Source organism: Leuresthes tenuis, unplaced genomic scaffold, assembly GCF_036924035.1.
Source record: "Leuresthes tenuis unplaced genomic scaffold, fLeuTen1.0.hap1 SCAF_20, whole genome shotgun sequence".
Taxonomy (NCBI): domain Eukaryota; kingdom Metazoa; phylum Chordata; class Actinopteri; order Atheriniformes; family Atherinopsidae; genus Leuresthes; species Leuresthes tenuis.
The window spans coordinates 4,652,956-4,668,582 of NW_027325374.1; the positions used below are offsets into that span (position 1 = coordinate 4,652,956).

Below are 15,627 nucleotides of genomic sequence, written 5' to 3' on the forward strand. Positions count from 1 at the left end.
GGAAAATTATTTTTCATAAGCGAGTCCTTTCTAAACGACTGCTTGCATGGGAAGCCACTTAAAATTATCATCTATACAGTTTCATTCTTTTTAGGTTTGATTGCTTTTCACTGCCAGCATAAAACTGTTTAATCTATCTTTTATTTGATTCATTCAAACACACACTTCACATGAATCACAATGAATTACAATCTCAGACTTCCAATGAGTAAAACAAGTGTGGCTCCCAGCATAAAAAGAATAACCACTGACAATAAACTTGCTTTTTTCTACCATAATGAGGCTTGTTAAATCCTCTTTTTCCACATTATATAAAAAAATCTAGTTTAGCAATGGCTGCAGATAATTATCAGATTATCTGTACTGATTATTATCTCATTAATTAATTGTTTTTCTGTTAAATGTTATCTTTGGACTTTCGGTTTATGATCTAGGATGACAAAGAAGAGCATCAAAGCCAAAGTTTGGGTTTTTAGCAAGGCTTGGCTGCACGACATGAGTCTATTTCAACAGTTTAAAAGGTTAAATCCATATGAAAAGTGAGCATCAGCAAGTTAAGCCTACTACTTCTGCCCTTTTAAGTAAGATTGTTTAGGCTGCAGCGCTGTAGCTGAAAGGCGTGCCGTTTCATGGATGTGGCGACGTGTATACAAACTAATATTGACTCTCTAATCTATCTTGATTTAAATAAATACGGTAACACTTAAGAATAATCAAAAGAGTTTGCAGGTGAATTTGTGTGATTACAAATAAAGGAAGATTCACCACAAGCACTTTCGGCTTCACAGCATCAACAAACTGTTGTAAGGATGACTCACTTGTGCTTCCTGTTTCCAACAAGCCTCACCACAAACCACAGCACACACACCTGCAGTAGTAATTTAATGTTGTTCGATCACAAGCCCCCTGACTGGGTTTTCTGAACCCTGCTGGTCACACAAAGTCCGAAGGCGTTGGTAATTTCATCAAGAAATGCAACGTCTGGGCTCCGCTTGTGGCTGACCTCACTCCCTGTCAAAGTCAATTCACTGAGAATAATCTGAGGAAGTGAAGTAACCACCAAGGGTGCAAAAGCCTTCATCAGAATGGTTTGGAAATATGATGTCACAAGTTTCCTCAAACAGAAAAACGCTTGGTGTGCAGTAATGTAGAGGCCCGGCGGTGGGCAGGTCACTGTCAGCCACGCTTCAAAGAAGCCCAGCTAAACTCTGAGGTGATCTTTAACCTCACTGACAGTCATAACATAAACCAAAGTCTAACTCTTCAGCCAGGGAAATATCTTGCACGCTTTCCCCAGTCAGACAGATGTGTGACTCAAAAACAGCGAAAACCAGACCTGTGGCCAAAAACTAGGGCATTCGCCAGCTGAAGAAGCAGGTTGGTGCTGATGAGCAGTGAGATGTGCAACAAGAGCAACCACTAAACGTGAAAACTACAGGTCAGGAGGAGTAAAAAACATTGGGCAGTACCTCCAATTAATCCCGACTCAATTAAAGCTCTCAGCTCTGCAGCATCTGTCTAATGCATTAATAATGCCATATTACAACCAACAATCTAATCAGGTCCGTAATTAAAAAATAAAACTGTCCTATACAGTTAACTTTCATTTAAATGTGAATTATTGAAAGACATTTCAAAGTAGCAGGATCAGCAATTAGAGAGAAAAAGTGTAAATCATGAGAGAAGCTGAAAAAGTGACACGTAGCAGCTCTGTGCACATGACCATGAGCTATATGCACATATGTCTACGTTTCTGTCTTCATGATGAACACATTTTATCTCGATGCTAAGACTGTGTGGACATACAGGAGGTTCAGAAACAGCATCAGTATTGATTTGTTGTGCATTCGATTTTAGCCGTTTGTTAATTAGATAACATATTGAGCTGAATTCAATGAAACTTTGTGGAGACTTGGAATATGTTCACAGGTCAAACTCAACTCAGTTTTGATTTGACTGGGATCACTTTTTATTTAAATCGCAAAATATAGCACTGGCTTTGGCAGGTGACACGCTGTTGTTAGCCATGTGCTAACATTAGCCATTTCCATCCCAAAGAAGCCACATGGAGCCCCTCTTTGAGAAGCATGATGTTAGCCTAGCACAAGCTGCAAAGTTAAATGATGGAACTGTAAAATCTGCAGATATCCGTCACTTATAAAACGTCCTTGGTGTGTTGGCATAGCAACCAAACCTTTTGCATGTTACCCGACAGTGATCCAGTCAGGGAAGCTTGTACTTCTGTAGCAGCCATTAAATGTTTAATTTATTTAATTAATTTAATTTCACCAGAATTATGTTGTGATTTGGATTATGTAAAAACTGTTGTTCTGAATAGTCATTGGTGAAAGCTAGTTAGCAACCAAAAGTGAACTTGAAACTGTAAGCTAAAATTGCTAAAACTGTTAGCTAAAAGTGATTGATAATGTTTGGTTTATGGTTGTCGCTCTCGTGCCTTAAAACTGACCTCATCATAGCTGGAGCACCAGGCAAAATGGTGCCGTTTCAGGCAGTTGTGTACAACCCGATTTTGGCAACACGGCGGAAATTGAAACTATGTATTTATGTGGCTACGCCAATTTCATTCCTGTACGACCTCTTCTAAAGATATTCCCACTGTGTCATGGTGCCCTTTTCTCAGTAGCACCACCCACTGTTCAAAAAGAAAACTGCAGCGAGTGGTTAAAATGGTTACAGCATTGTATTGATGTCACATTTCGCCCTCATAATGACCAATAAAGTGAGTATAATCCCGGTTTCAGCAGCTGATGCAAGCTAACGAATAATGTTTCTTTGGTCCAATTTCTGCAACACGATACAAGAACAAATGTCAGCCTATCAAGCCGAATTTTGTCTTGGTGACGTTCAAATAAGGCCCATCTAAAACCAAATCAAGTAAACACAACTGGAAGATGACCAGTGATGTCATGAGGGAGGCGTACTTGAGTTTATCGCTTAGCGCTACTTGGATACCTGACAATAAAGGCTGGTGCTGTAGAGCAAGCAAACTACAGCGCCATTCACTGCTAATTCTTGTAATTCTGGTGTCTGGAGAAAAAAAGCCTCAGTCCTACAGAAAAGCTGCATGTTTCTATTTAAAGGGCCTCCATTTTGGTCTTGTAAATGTGGTTACTACACACTGCACAAGTACTGTTGGTGTATGGCACAGGATTTGGCCTTAAACCTAATCCCAATATTAAAAGAAAATAAAAATACAATGAACGAGAGGTGGAGTTTCAAGGCTTACCGAACCATCAGGCCTCGAAACAAGCCCATTCAAGTTTCCTCAAGTGTGACAGATTACAAAACAGGGAACAATAAAACTGCTTTTCTTCCCTATAGGCGATTTATTCAGCTTCTAATTCAGGGGTAGGAGAAGAATTCGAGTAGGAGAAGCTTTAGAGAGAAACAGAATCCTGTTTCCAAAAAGGGTAATCCGGGTTAAGACCTATTCTGCAGCTGAACAGCAGCAACACAACCACATTAAACAGTTAAGTTACGCTGCACTCTTTTCCCTTTTTACGGCTGTAATGAAATGCCGGCTGATTTACAGTAAATGTTGAGAGGAGCGGAGCAACCACAGTATGACTTGGGTCTCGGCCAAATATCTAATAATACGGTCTAATAAGCATCTCTTTGCTCACATTTATTAATTACGACAGCAGATCATTTGTTAAGGCCTGGAGAATTTCCCCAACAAAGGCAGATCTATTCTTTTGAACCCTTTTCGGACCGTGCTAATGTATAAGATACAACAAATAATACAACACAGCCATCAGTTTAGAGTAACTTCTTCTTCTTCCTTAATATTCATGTTTACGCTGCTGTTTATCTATTAGCATTCCAGAAAAACTAGCATGCCTAAAAGCTCTATAGCGTGGGCAAATTAACAAGGAAATCGATGGTGTCTGTGGCTGAAGCCCTGCAGCGCCACCACTGGGAGAGAGCTGGCGCCCTTTGATGTATGTAATGCTCATATCACATGTCCAATTCTTTAAAGTGGGATGCAGTTGGACTCCCTGGATCCAGCAGAGTTCAAAGCAAACATCAGTTTCCACCACAGTGGAGTTTACTCACAGGCCATACGTTTTTCCATTTGTTTCCATTTCCTTTGCTTTTTGAAGCTGTCCATCAAAGCCAAATCAAAACTGCCAAAGCTGTCGAGACAGGAAATGAGGTCATATTTCAGCAAGGCTTTTATCTTTCACTCCTAGGCCGTTTCTCAATATGTGTTCTTGTGTGCTTCTGAAACGTCATCACTTAAGGACCAAGTACTGTTCCAATTTAAAGAACGCATCCAGACAAGTACACTGTGTACTTGCTCCGCCCATTTTATGGAGGATGCTTCTGTGGTGACTTGAGGGGACTTCGGACAGCTTGCTATCCCAGAAAGCAGTGCGGCACAAACGAAGATAGCGGAGGAGAAAGCACATAACCGTAAGTTCTGTTTGGAAATGTTTCGTAAAGCGTACCAACAGCAACTTCACAGCTCGGTCCACTTCTAATCTTTTTTCTACAAATGTTTTTATTTTTGGCGCCAACGTCTTTGACGTAATCAAGTTCCAAATGCACAATGAGCATACTTGCGTCCTTCGGTCCTCAGAAGTTTGTACTTCCGACAAGTCCATACTAGTAAGTACACAAGTTTGTACTTGGTATTGAGAAACGGCCCTAAACTTGGTCCATAGAAACCAAAAACACAGGTTTGAAATATTCTACCACTAGAGTTTTGCATTGAGCAAAACTATCTATTAATGCTGGGATCACACACATTAATTCTTCACAGGAACTCTGATTATCAACGGATTATCTCCTGGCCCCGGGGCAAGGATAATGGCACTGCTATTACCAGTTTAATATAACATCCACACTGAAGGCAGCCTGACTGTGTTTATGGGAGTACAAAAAGTAGCCACTTAACAGTCTTGGGAGTGAGTTGTTCTAAATATCTGCAAATCAGTGGTGACTTCATTTCTGTTCTACCGCATAAATTGAGGTGGCTCGAACAGAAAGGGAGCAAAAGAAGTCCAGCGCCAACAAATGTCAGATGGAGACCTACCTCGTAAAGTGCTCTGCTTCTCCCTGGCAAAAAGAAAGCTAACAGGTCTTGGTGCCAAGTATTCCCGTTGATGAAAGGCCAGTTGTGAGTGGCCCCATTTGTACCCCAGCAGAACCGAGCATACTGGTGTTAATAAAAGGGAGAGGCGGCTGTGTAAAACACTTTTGCAACTCTTTCTGGCCAAAAAAGACACTTTTACAAGTTATTATATTCCCCAATAGTTTGGAGGCTGCTGAAGCACAAGCTTGTATAGAGTAACAACGGTTAAATTGCAGAAAGGAGTAGAAAAGATAAGGGGAGGCCTCTGCAAGCCAGCTGCATGAAAACCACTACTCAACAGAAACAAGAGGAAACACCTAAAGATTGAAATGAAACCTAACCTACTATCAGAAGACAAAAGGGAGGGGCCAGAAAAAACAAAAACTTGGAGCTTGCTTCCTGCCTGACATCTGATGTGAGGCATCTACATCTGTGTTTGTGTGCTGGAGGGATGGATGTTACAGTATCTGAAAGACAGCAGGACTCCCCGTGGTCTGTGGGAAGGCTGGTGCAGGGCACACTGATAATCTCTTGTCATGTTCACCATGAATGCATGCTTATCAGCAGTGGAGCTTCGTTGGCCTCTGGATGCAACACAACAAGCAACGACATCACACAAGAAGATTAGCCTCTTTCTCCTCTGCTAATCATGTTTGACTCGTCAGTTACTCTGCAATGGAGTTTCCTTCAAAGGATGTACAATACTTTTCATTAACCTCTGTCTATCAGCTCGATTGTTGTACTTTTATAATGTTAAAATGGTTTTACCTCAATAGATTTCACTTAATAACCCAACAGGGTTATTAACTTGAGCTCTTTGTTGAGGCACCTACTTCTGTCAGTGGTCTTTGAGATACTTCCACAGCTTCTACCTATGCCTTGACATATTCAAGCATGTGTATTTATGTGTAACTGCTGAAATACGTCAGAGTAGGAAGGAAGCCATGAGGTGAAGAGAACTGTCCACAGACCAGCCGGACAGGATTGTGTCAACAAACAGATTTTTGACGAATTTGAAGTAAAATTAAAGAAATAAGACGCGTTTGTAACCACCAACAGACTTTATAGATCTCGTGGCTCAGCAACAAGTGACCAACAAGCCAATGGTAATTTAAAGAGATGGAAGAAACTTACAGACCATCACAGCAACAGTCCATCAATCTGCCCTGACCCGACCCGATGAACAGATTTAACTATTTTTGGCCACAATAACCAAGAAAGTGTGTAAAAGAAACCAGGCCCTAAGCACCATCTCATTAATACCGTGCCTACAGTCAAACACGGTCATGGTGAAAAACATTGAGTAATCATCAGTGAAAAACATTCAAACTTAAACAAGGGAACAAACCAAAGACATACTGCCAAAAACCTTGGAGTGACCAAGCCAGAGTCTAGACGTGAACCGAGCCGAGCCTCAGAAGTAATAAAGGCTGTGCACTGAAGCTCCCCATCCAATCTGTTTGAGCTTGAATCAGGGAATGTAGGCCCGCTCTCAAGAATGCTGTTGTTGGGGTTTAAAGTGTTTTACAAAGGAAAAAGGAGATTCCTGCCCTTTATTTTCATTTAAAACCCTCCAAAGACCAATTTCTACTTTGTTGTAGTGGATTCAATAGTACCATACAAGACAGAAGCTGCAAAAGTTACTATAAATCTTTGGTTTTTGGTCAAGTAAAATAAGCAACGTATATAAACAGTTTTATACAGCCAACATCGTTTGAAGGCCACCGTGATTTCCCTGCTACTGAACTTCACACAGTCAGCGGTTTATTATGATCACATATTCAATTACAACAAATTTACAGACACTATTCTGTGTCTGTAAACACTAGAATTGGTCCATCTTTATCTATAAAATGACATATTAAACATGCAAGGCTTAATAATGACGCCTTTGCTAATATGATGCAACGAAACACATGATGTTCACAGACGCAATCGTGTTGATTGGTGTCGTAACATCTATTAGTCCAGTGACAGTGCGGAAACCCCAGATAATCGGATGGCATGTCGGGGTTGGCAGCTTTTGCCCTGACTGACCAAGCATGCGAGTCCACAGCATGTGGGAGCTATGATCTCAATAGTCCCAGACAAACACTCAGACAACATGGGAATGCGCCTGAGGCTCAGCCTTCACACAAAAGACATGTCAGCTGACATCACAGGGAGAGTGCAGAGGACAGCAAGGGACAAGGAAGCTCGTCCTCCTCCTATTTTAGACTATGATCCACATTTATGGAGAAAAAGGCAATGCTAAACAAGTCACGCTAACCTCTGCTAACAAGCAGCAAATATGTCACCTCTGCTGGCCTCCTTCAAGCTCCCATAAATATGTTTGTGAGTGCCAACTAAATCTATACCAAAGCAGCAAGGTCTTAAGATATTGAGCTTGACACATGAGCCAAACATGCGGCTGCTCCTGCAGGACAATTAGAGCCATGTCGGTGGCGTTCTTCAAGAGGAGCGACGACAGCACGTTTCACCAAAACAAGCATCTAATCCAACTGTATCTTCATCACCTGCCGTTTTAGATCCAAAAGTCTACGACGAGACAAAAATAAAGAAGGATATAAAGCTCAGGCTCACCCTATTCACTATGCTCAGTTCAGGAATAGCTCCTGACACACTGGCCTACCCAGCATGCCCTCTGCCTCTCCAGACAGCTCTGACATCATCCAGATACAGAGCAGGACGTCAGCTGCACGCTGAGGGTTATATAAGAGGACGCTCTGTGTTTCTTCGCATCCAGCACCGCTGCCCTTCCATGATGAAGGAGGTAGGGAGGAGAAGAAAGAGCAAGGAAGCCAGGAAGAAAGAGGGCCACAAGAGAGAGGCCCAGTGGGGTGCATGCTGCTGGGAGGGAGAGAAAGAGGTCACCCCAAGCTCCCTGAGGGGAGGGGAGGGGAGGGGAGGAGAGGAGAGGAGAGGAGAGGAGAGGAGAGGAGAGGAGAGGAGAGGAGAGGAGAGGAGAGGAGAGGAGAGGAGAGGAGAGGAGAGGAGAGGAGAGGAGAGGAGAGGAGAGGAGAGGAGAGGAGAGGAGAGGAGAGGTCACATGGGGTGACATCCATCAGCTGTCCTTGTTTTCTCTCATCCAACCCTGTTACATCACTCAGTTAGGAGCGCAGCCAGAATTTCCCTTCTGTTTTTCCTTCCATGCACGGAAAAATGTTTACAGTAAAAGAGGAAAAATTCATCTTGAATTATGAAGGAAAACAACAGCTACACTTGTTGGAAGACTCAACAGATTTCGCCCTCTTACGGATCCATCGGACGGTCATTCTCTAATAATCCCACTGGGGAGCAGGTATTTGAGGTAACACCGGCTGATCTGATGAAAAGTAAGAAACACTTCACACTACCGTGTGTGGTCCGTTCTACATCAGTGAAAACTATTAAATGTAACTTTACACATTAACCCACAATGAGCCGTGTAAAAGCCTTCGGTGAAGACGTTCTGTCCTCTGCTGACATGTTGCTTTCTGTCAAATGAGACAACAACCTTTCACAGGAATGCAATGACATTCAAAGATCAATCTAAACCATTTCCTTTTTTCCACTGGTTACCATGTTGATGGGGACATGTGTGCACTCTGCTGTGCAAACATGCTTCAGTGTGCACGAGGAGGTTGGAGCCTGATGGATCTAACTGCAGGGGCCTGCACTCTTTGCACAGTGTAAGATGCCGCCACGAAAAAGAGCAGACGGGCATCTGAGCAGAGTGGTTACACTGAGTGATTTCATTATTACAGCACCTGTAATGTGGTAATGAAGACCTTCAAACGCTAACAGCTGCAAAAGCGCTAAGCAAACAATGGCCTAATATTCCATGATCTGCAACCATGCTCTGAGATTACTCTCACAAGGGATTCTCACATGGGCAGATCGAATGATAACGTGTCAGTGCTGGTTTTGCAGTGCTTCTGGGGAGCATTTAGCCTCCCTGTGCATGAATATCAAGACAACTTCCTGTGAGCAAAAAGTGCTCCATTTTGCACTAAACTGTAAAATATCAGTGCTTTTTTTTTTTAATCTAGACCGACATCTGACTCAAAGCATTCCTGGTGATTTTAATACCCAACCCTGACAGCTTTGATACAGAGCCAACAGACTGGAAGAGCTGGGGGTTTGTTATGGGCATCACAAAACCTGACCCGATTGTGCAGAAAACACAAAGTCCATTATACAATCATCGCCATCCAACACATTTTCAGAGATGCATGATTTAGAGCGACCCAGTGGACACATGCAACCTGATTTAAAGTTACAGCATGTCATTTTGACCTCATGCACTGCTGTAAATCCAGGAATACTGACATTAAAAGTGAAATACAAGTGTCGGGGCGCATTAAAATGACTTCTGCAGCAGCTCAGAGAGAGAAAGTTTGAAAATAACTCAGGTGGAAACGACCACAATTCCAACGCCAAATGCTCCTTTGCGGGACTTCTGCAGGCGCTTTGTAAGTTAGGAGATAAGTTTATCTGCCTCCGAATGTGTGCACGCGCGCGTGCGTGATTGGACCATGCGCGCGCCAGAGTGCAGCAGGCGTTAAATCCAGGTCCGGGCCCTGAGTGCTGCACGCAGTGGAAGCGTAAAACACCACAACCGCTGCGCAGTTTTACCCGACAGCGTGAGGGTTTCATCCCCGGGACATACCACCGGCGGAATAACTGAACACGAGTAAAACTGGACCCTGCCTACTGTTCAACACACCAAGTGTGCCCAGGCTGTGTATCTGATCTGTCAAAGCAGCCCGGGCTGCTGAAGCTAGCGCCGCCAAACTGCCTGCACACCACGCTGTGACCGTCGGGCTGCTCAAACCTCTCATATCACTTACCTTTGGTTAACCCCCACGCGGCGTGGACACCAGTTCTGGCTGAAAATTAGAGCATGAGAAGCTGGGGGGCAGGGGGCGGGAGGGGGAGCGAAGCGGGAGAAAGTCAGCCGGGTTCCTTGGCAGCGCTGGATGGCTACTCGTCCCCTCACTCCGAGCCCAGTCGTCCGCCTGGCTGCTGCGCCTCGTACCGTCAAAATTATCTCCCTCCCGCCTCGCACAAGTCTCCGTTCTCCTTTCTGCGAAGCTTTCGAGTGAAAACGACTAGTTTGTTTCCTCTTTTGTTGTCTTCCAGTAGCGTTTGGATGAGCTGCAACGACGGAGGGGGGAAAAGAACCAAAAAAAGAAATACTACACGGTCGCTCCTCCCTCCGCTTGTGTACAGTACAGTAAGAGGAGTGCTGGGCTGTGCAACCACTTATTAAAACTATCTACCGCTCTCTACAGGACCTCCACTGCAAAGCACGCACTGTGCACACACCGTGCACACACGCTGGGACGCTCTGGTGTGACGTGCACAACATCTTCTGCCTCTGATGTCCTAATTTACCATCATCACTGCGCTGCAACTGAAACAGAGGAAATAAGATGGTGATTACGGCTTAGTTTGGGCCAGGCACGACTCTTAATAAATGAATGCTCAAAACAATCAAATAAACCAATGAGTTAAATTAATTTAAGTAACCTTTCTATAAAAAACACAGAAAAAGGCTTTAAGAAGGTTGAAAAAGTTTAATTTAATGAATAAAACTTTTGATAATAAGCAATCGTTCCTCAGTTTTACAGTCAAAGGTTTTCTTTTATTTTGAAATTGAAAGACTAAGCCATAGACAGACCTTTAAGGAGAAATTACAAATCTTACAGCCGCAAAAGAGTTTAAAATAGCACCGTAAACTGAAGAAATGGTAATTATGACACCTGCTTTTTGTGTTTCCTCACAGCTTCCATCTGTTTTTTAAACATTGTTACCCTAATGTCAGCACTGAATAAAATGTGGAAGTAGATACATGACACATGATCTGAGCCATATGCAGAGCAAACTGGATGACTGAATTTCATTGCAGTTTATCTAATAAATCGAATTTGATAAATAGAAATGTGTCTTTCTTCTGTAGCATGAAAACTGAATGAATGTTTATCTATTTCCCAACACAAAAGGCAATATTAACAGGTTTTATCTGGCAAACACAAAATGTAACTATGTGGGGTCGACACTCTTCTCTATTTCGTCACTTAATTGTAAGATTTAAGGGTTTGAAGGATGCGAGAGAAATTACAAACCACACGGCCAGAAAAGTTCAAGTTAAATTAATTTAAAGTTAATTCTCTGAAAATACTAACAAATATCTAAGGTCACATCATCAGAACTGGTTGTTCGGACCTGCAGAAACTCGAATATACTTGAAATTGTGGCAGAGATATTTTGTGAGGGCTGTATAAAACTGACGTCACCCTGAGATCCGCAGGTGATCGATGGCATTCTTGATTGTGTAATGAATTGGCTTTTAGCGTGGGATCTTTTTTTTACCACAGTTAGAAAACAGATGACCGTGGGCGAAGGTGTGGAGAGAAACGGAGAAGTTTCAAAGGTAAGATGATTCACTCACCGACATCAAATAGTGTCGGAGTGAGTTTACAGTTTTGAAAGCACCCTTCAGCTTTGCGTCTGATTCTCCACCCCCAGCCTTATTGTGGAAGTGGTGCGACTGATATGTGGAACAGGGACGTCCTGAGAACTGACCGGTTCATTGAACAGAATGAATCAGACGCGAAAGAAAGGAAAAGAACACCAATGAACGGAGTAGAGAGGGAACGGCCTATTTCTGGCCAAACAAAAGACACCTCGGGTCTTAAAGGTGAAACAAATGCAGCGAAGGTTAGAAGCAAGCAAACAAGTGGGGGAAAGGTTCAGCTGAGCTGGAATAAAACCAAAGCTGCGCACAACCTCATGATCCCTGACCGAGCTCTGTCCAGTCTAATTCAGTGTGAAATGTGCTGTGAACAACCAAACGTTGTCTCTTTTTTAAACTATAGTAACATCACACAGAAGCAGCAGGATCGACGCTGTCTTTAAATGGAGTGTGGTGGACATGTGACGCTTTTTTAAAACAGAAAAAGCAGCAGCGCTGATGCATTTATTCACACTTTCTACAGTGAAATCATCAGGAAGAAAGCAGTCAAGCTCAGAATGAGTCAGGCCCTGTTCATTCCCATCAAAGGTCCAAATGTTTACCCACAATTCTCAGTTTTGCTGCAGTATTAATGACATTACTTTCAACATAAACGTATCTAATTGCTGATTATATTAAAAAGGACAGTCTAACTAGACCTTCAGGTCCTGGAGAAATTGTGGTGGGATTACTGGGGCAGCCTGTCCATAACTTCTTATAAACAGCTCGATAGTTTAAACTGAATTTATCAAAATGTGTGAACAGAACAGATATGAGATGAAATGATATTACGTGCAACATTCTGCGTGATTCACTCACATTTACTCTTGAATTGATGCTCTTACATATGTGCATTTGTTGGGTAAAAAATGGAGACATGTGGACATGTTAAAATGTTAAAAACTTTCAGGTTTCTATGAAACTTATCTCTAATTTTGTATTAGGGGTCTATGGGACAACTGGCTGGTTAGCTTGGACAGTTACATTGTGAGATAAATGACTAATTTTCAGGGTGAAACAAACAAAAAATAAAACATGTTACGAGTTCTTGAGCTTTCCAAACTCCAGTCACACTTTAGCTCTGAACATTTATTTCAGGAGGGAAATTGTTGCAGAAATGTTGCTAAATACATTGGAGAAAAGTCACAGCATTTATCACCCAAACTGGTATCATTTTGGCATTTTTTGATAGCACTTTCCAGCAATCTGACCAATAAGGAACATAGTACTGACAGAATAATCTAGATACTTTACAAATACAGAATTTTGCTTCAGACAAGACTGCCTTTGCTGCTCTGGACAATCCAAACAACATATTGTGTCCAGATATAGAAACTTTTCCCTTCTACAGTATGGATTGTAACCCCCCCTTGACAAATCCCCTCAATCTAACTCCTTGTATGGATACAAAACAGAGCACAGCCTGGACAGTCTGCAACGCTTGATTTGGAAATTATTATTAGTGATTCTGTGTTGCTACAAGGTCTATTGCCAAGAGCTTATTTGTCACTGGCAGTGTGGGTTGTGATGGTTTTGGAGTGGATGGACGAGGGGCCAGATTTGGAAAAAGTGTTTATCACTTGTTAGCAAGACGAAAGGCCAGAAGTAGAAAACATTGTTTCTCATCATCAAATATTTGATGCTTAATCTTGAGTAATCAACTGGAACATCCTTAAAAACATCCAAGAGTCTGACATCAGTGCTGTCCAGGGACCTGGCGTGAAAAGGCAAACGTCCAGCCGTGAAAACGCTGTGCATGCACCCAGGGTTTTTAACATAATGATCTGGGGATGGCTGTGATTTGTGGGAATTCTGTGTTGATTAATTGCATGCTGCCTGCACCTCCTGAACAGTCATAGTTATGTTTCCGTGCAAGTGGTCGAGTTGAGCTGAGAGTCAACAATGCGTGAGGTGCACAGATTCTAACGTCAAAAACACCAACATGCTGATGGAACCAGAGTTGGGGGAGTTTTTCGGTCGTAACTATAGTGAGAAACCAGCTAAGTGACATCATCTTTTGTGACAGATCCACAGAACATTAAGAGACTGTGCCAGCCTCCGCCACAGGATGCGGGTGTAAGAGGTCACGGCCATGTCACATTTCTTTGAGACGCTTCCCCGTTAATGCTTTAATGAGTGGGCAAAGTCCAAACCCATCCTTCACGACAAAGCAGCAGCTACACTGTTTGAACAATAGAAAATTCAACTTCAAATGTTAACAGCCTCCAAATTTAGCACAATAATTACACAACTGCTCACTGTCCACAGTCACTTTTGTCTTTATTGCCAGTTGGCCTTCCTGCATTGGCAGAAGAAAACTAGAATTACCCAAGCAAACATTATTCTTAGGGGTGTAAAGGAGGTGGAGGATGTTGCTGTGAAAGTGAACATGTGGCTTGGAGATCGGATGGATGAATATGTGAATGAGCATGAGGATAGACAGATGGATAATAGCCCTCCTCTGTTAATCTACTGCCACTGCAGACTGTGGAAGAATATGGACGAGCATCTGGGACCTTTCGGGCTCGGATTTAGGTTTACCATTCACCAACTTTTATCAGGCCACAAAAACCCAAATTGGTCAAAAGGGAACGTGGGTGTAGTCAAACGCGTGTGCAGTGCTTTCTGCAAATTTTCACGGGATTTTCTATAAGATGCTTGGAAGTTTTGGTTTCCTACATATTTACTGCTTAGCCATGCTTGTCTGTAAAAAAAAAAAAAGAAAATCTCAAAAGATGTTAAATTATTGATCCATAAACATTTATGAGCATTTTCACTCAGGCTGACTAACAAATGTGGTGTTTCGAAGCTTTACAGCAGTTCACATATCGGTAAACAGATTTGTTCATGTGCATACAGTGAGGGGAACTTTGACTGTTTCAGATTTAATCCTCACTGTGATTTATGAACTGTTTTTCAATGGTTGCACTCCATTAGTGTCAAGATTCAAACTGGATTCACAGTGAAAACACAATCTGTCACAGACTGGATTAACCCTTAAAGGGGAACTTTTTAAACCTGGACCTTATTTCTGGCATGAAATGCGTTTATCTACTCACCGAGAACAGTTTGGTGAAAGTCGGCGTCCTTCAGAAGATATTTAGATAACTCGAGATCCATATAACGAGAGAGAATTGGGGGCATTGACAATACAGCCTCTAAATAAGGCATTATCTGTCTTTATTTCACCAATACTTTAAGACAAATGAATAAATTAACGCATACTATAGCTCTGTTAGCTCATAGCTGCTGTGTTGTTGTTATTGGTGACTATCGGGGGGCTTATTGAGGGCTTTCTACACACTCGTCTACTGGGATGACGTCATCGACGCCCCCCTGCAGCACAGTTTATTCACTCCGTGCTCTGTGACAGTCGGCTAACTTCACACGTAGTTTGCTACTGATAGCTTTGTGCAACATGGCAGGACATTTATCAGATTCTGACTCCATCAGACTCCATCACATCTCAACTCAAAACTCACCTGTTCAAATTGGCGTACTCTATAACTGGACACTTTTATGTTTTGTTTTAATGTTGTTTCTATGTTTCATGCTTTTATTTTTTGTAAGGTGACCTTGGGTGACTTGAAAGGTGCCTCCAAATAAAATGTATTATTATTATTATGCAGAAAATAAATAGTTCTAGGTTGGTACCATGACAAGTCCTGCCAATACACCCCCAATCCAGGCATTTCACTGGTTTAACATATTATACCTGGTGGGCGAACACAGCTATTTGAATGCAAGATGGGAATTTCTCTTCGAAAATGAGGAAAATAATACAAATATTAATAAAACAGACGAGTGTACAAGATAACATACATTTCCTTTGAGCAATCTAAATAGAAACACTCTCCTTCTCATATATCTTGTATTTAAAATGCTATTTAAATGGCAATTCACTGCAGCTTCTACGCAAAAAAAAAAACAAGCTCAGAAATCCACGAATAAATCCACAACAGACACATGGCTGAAATCCAATAAGTGAAAGGTAGTTGAATCTCAAATCCCTCGTTCAGGTCGGTAACTT

General features: G+C 42.2%; 2 protein-coding genes across 5 annotated transcripts in view; one reads left to right on the forward strand and one right to left on the reverse strand.

Annotated features, from left to right (window-relative positions):
* thrab (thyroid hormone receptor alpha b) overlaps positions 1–10,340 on the reverse strand; it is a 138,768-nt gene extending 128,428 nt beyond the window's left edge. For all 4 annotated transcript variants that reach the window (XM_072373599.1, XM_072373598.1, XM_072373597.1 and 1 more), the window contains exon 1: positions 9,931–10,340. The gene's annotated coding sequence lies outside the window, so the exon portion shown is untranslated. The remainder of the gene's footprint in view (positions 1–9,930) is intronic.
* Positions 1–15,627, forward strand: part of tbx21 (T-box transcription factor 21) — a 477,598-nt gene that overhangs the window by 27,021 nt on the left and 434,950 nt on the right. The gene's annotated exons all lie outside the window — the stretch shown is intronic.